The sequence below is a fragment of the Bos indicus genome, chromosome 9 (genome assembly GCF_029378745.1).
Source record: "Bos indicus isolate NIAB-ARS_2022 breed Sahiwal x Tharparkar chromosome 9, NIAB-ARS_B.indTharparkar_mat_pri_1.0, whole genome shotgun sequence".
Taxonomy (NCBI): domain Eukaryota; kingdom Metazoa; phylum Chordata; class Mammalia; order Artiodactyla; family Bovidae; genus Bos; species Bos indicus.
The window spans coordinates 103,356,216-103,359,661 of record NC_091768.1 but is presented as its reverse complement, the minus strand read 5'-3'; positions in this window follow the sequence as shown (position 1 = coordinate 103,359,661).

Below are 3,446 nucleotides of genomic sequence, written 5' to 3'. Positions count from 1 at the left end.
TGCTCTGAGGCAGAAACCTTGCCTGAAGTTGGCAGGAATCCTGATACACCAGGAAGGGAACAGAATGGATGCAGGGTAGATGACAGACTGCTGGGCGACGCCGCGGCCCCAGCGAGCCTCTCGCACTCCATCCACCAACACAGGGCCGTCTACTGGTCTGCGCGAAGCTGGCTTTTAAGCTTCTAAATGCCTCCGTGAGCCTTCCCGCCCTCCTGGACCCATCAGCGAGTGAACCAGAAGCAGGAGAAGAACATCATGAGACCAGTCCCTTGCCACTCACTTCTTAGCTAGAAACAGAAACTGCTAGAACTCTTATAAAACATCCCAGATTTCTAATTTGCTGCATTTTCGGAGGAGACTTGGATAACGGCCATATTTGGAATGCTTATATGGGCCAAAGATTTTTTTTTTAATGTTCATCCCAAATTTGACATGAAAAGAAAGTATAAGCATCATACCTGAGTTCAAATATCAGTGCTTTAAAAACATTGCCAGATATTCATAAAGCCATGACTTTAGTGTATAATTTAGATTTGATTTATAATGATATAGCACCTAATCTATATATAATTAATCCTATTAATTTAAGAACTATTTTGACATGTCAATTTCATTTCTTTCACACTATTCTAACGAGGCCTGAATTTTAAAGTAAATGGCCAACCATGGTGACTTGAGCTTACAGAAATGAAACTTTAATAACTAGATTAGAAGAAAACACGGCACGGACCTCTTCTCGGCTGTTTCTCTAAATGTGAATGCTGAAGATCAGTTTGCCTTCCCCTCTGGGCGTAGGATCCAAACACCTCTCAGAACAAAACGCCCCACTGGGTATCCTGTCTCCCAGTCTTCACAGGATATCGACAGCAGCATCGTGTGTGAAGACGACTCGTGCTTTTAACTTCAGCAAGAGATAAGTTTGAAGCCCAGATTCCCATGAAGTAGTCCAGAGCTTGTTTGGATTGCAGGCCCCATACTCACTGTTGACCAGACAATGGAACATTCCAGGTCACCGAGTTGTTAGGAAAACTCAAAGTCTTTCCCATAAAGACTGGTTCTCAGAATGATAGTCTACAAGCCAGAGATCAGCTCCTGGCAGGGAGGGAAGGAAAGCACCGAGTTAGTGGGCCCATAGCACGAAGAAGCACCTAGCCAGCAAGAGTGAACGGAGATCAGGTGCTGCTAAGACGGAAAGCCGAGGGCAGGCGTTCTGCTCATGGCAGGGTCAGATCTCCCGCTGGCATCGCCTCCGTCAGCCTCAAAACCAACGACGACGCTACCGTGCTTTTCAACCCTGTGGAGGTAAGTCCTTTTGCTGTCCTATGTGAGACTGGCTGGCTTTAAAGAACTCTTACAGTCCTACAGAGTCACGTTTATCTGATTAAACCTGGCCGTGCACATCGAAACACGTATGACAGGTTCTCAGAACCCGTGCTAACCACTTGTCTACAAGGTGATGCTGCTAAGGTGGAATTTCTGGAGACACTAGGGCCGTGCTCAAATCCCTTTTGAAACAGGTGAAAGGATACGCATATTCATGAAGTCGAGGTAACTAGCTTTCACCATAAAGTGCTTTTTCTCTGCCTACATTTTAAAGATTTCATCGGTTTCAAAAACTCAAAGGGAACCAGTCATTTAGGGTAGAATCTGTCCATTTTTGATTAAGGGGTTATCTCTCTCTGTAATTTACATCAAAGAGTCTTCTGGAGGAGAGCATGGCAACCCACTCCAGCAGTCTTGCCTAGAGAATCCCATGGACTGAGGAGCCTAGTGGGCTACAGTCCACGGGATCTCAAAGAGTCAGACGTGACTAAGCGACTAATACTTTTTTCTTATTCTCTTACAAGTCAGGTCCTAAATTTGCTCAAGCTTTCCTTATATGTAATCACTTTGCATTGTTCCAACAACTGACCCTTTCCCAGGGAAGTCAGGTAAGTGCTTGCAGAGAGAGGCCTTAGTGTTATACCTCAGCTCAGCAAACCTGGGCCAGTCACATATCATTAAGTCTCCCAGCCCTTCAGACGTTTTCTGCTCAGGCCCTGGCCGAGTGTTTCCCCCTGATGAGGGAGCCCCTGTGTATTGTACAGAAAATGCAATCCATGTGTTTCCCACGCATTTACACTTGGCTCATCAAATTGTTTTATTAGGGCTCTTCAACATCTAAGAAGTCATTTCAGCCTTTTCTCTCAGCCCCCACCCCCAACAACAGCAGTAACAAAAGACTGAGTCTGATTTTCATCTTAGAAACCACATGGTCTTAAGTAGATTCAAATCCAAAAGAAAAACAAAAATTTCCCATTAATATTGAAAATTCTTGTATCCAGTTTTAGGAAAGGGTGTGGAAACCATGTGTGAAAAATGTTGTATATTAAAGTATTTTGTTTGATCAAGTACTCACATGGGGTAGTTTATTCAAACTAAATATTAAACAGTATTAAGTAATTTTAAAGTGTAAACACACAAAATATCAAAAGTTTTCAGAAATGAAATGACCATGAGTGGTGTCTTGGTGGATATTAAGAGAGATGAAATCGTGAAAACATGCACAAAAGAAAGCGTCGGCTCCGAGTCATGTAACCAGAGCGAGTCCTGCTGTGTCCTCTCCTCCGGGCCTGCCCCGGCATTTGCGTCCACTCGCGCGTGTTAGGTGTGAAGCGCTTTCCAAACCTACAACAAAACACTGATGTTCATCCAAGGCCAAGCGCGTGACGAATTCTGCCGAGTTCAACCTCACTTCTGTGCCCAGAGTTTGTTTAATCGTCATGCTCAGGATGTCTTGGTCGTTTCCAGCATCCTTCTGGACGTGGAGCACAGAACTGGGTGATGGAGAAGGTCTCTGAGCCCTGCGAAAGGCATCCTAGCCGTTCCCCAGGCCCTGCCGTGGGCGTCGGGGGGCGTGGCCCTGCTCTGGGAGTCAGGGAGGGCGTGGCCCTGCCGTGGGCGTCGGGGGGCGTGGCCCTGCTGTGGGAGTCAGGGAGGGCGTGGCCCTGCCGTGGGCGTCGGGGGGCGTGGCCCTGCTCTGGGAGTCAGGGAGGGCGTGGCCCTGCCGTGGGCGTCGGGGGGCGTGGCCCTGCTGTGGGAGTCAGGGAGGGCGAGGCCCTGCACCCTCCTCCCTGGAGCACTCCAGACACAGCTCACGGACAGAGGGATGCTTCCCAGTGCACTTCCCCATGCGGCCTCCGTCCCACGCGGGCCTAGCGTGGCCTCCCCGGGCCAGAGGACTCATTCTGACTGCTGCCACCCGGCTGGGCTTTCAGCTTTAACCGGGGAAAGGGCGTGGCAGCTTATCAAAACCTCACTTCACTCTTTCCCTGAAAGACAGTCTTCTCTCATGAAGGGATTTAAGTTTAACCCATCGCAGGAGATCTGTGGCGGCAAGAAAAGAAGACTATTTTCTTCTTTCAGTGCTAATTTTTCCCCTAAAATGGGTCTCTATAGCTGCTACA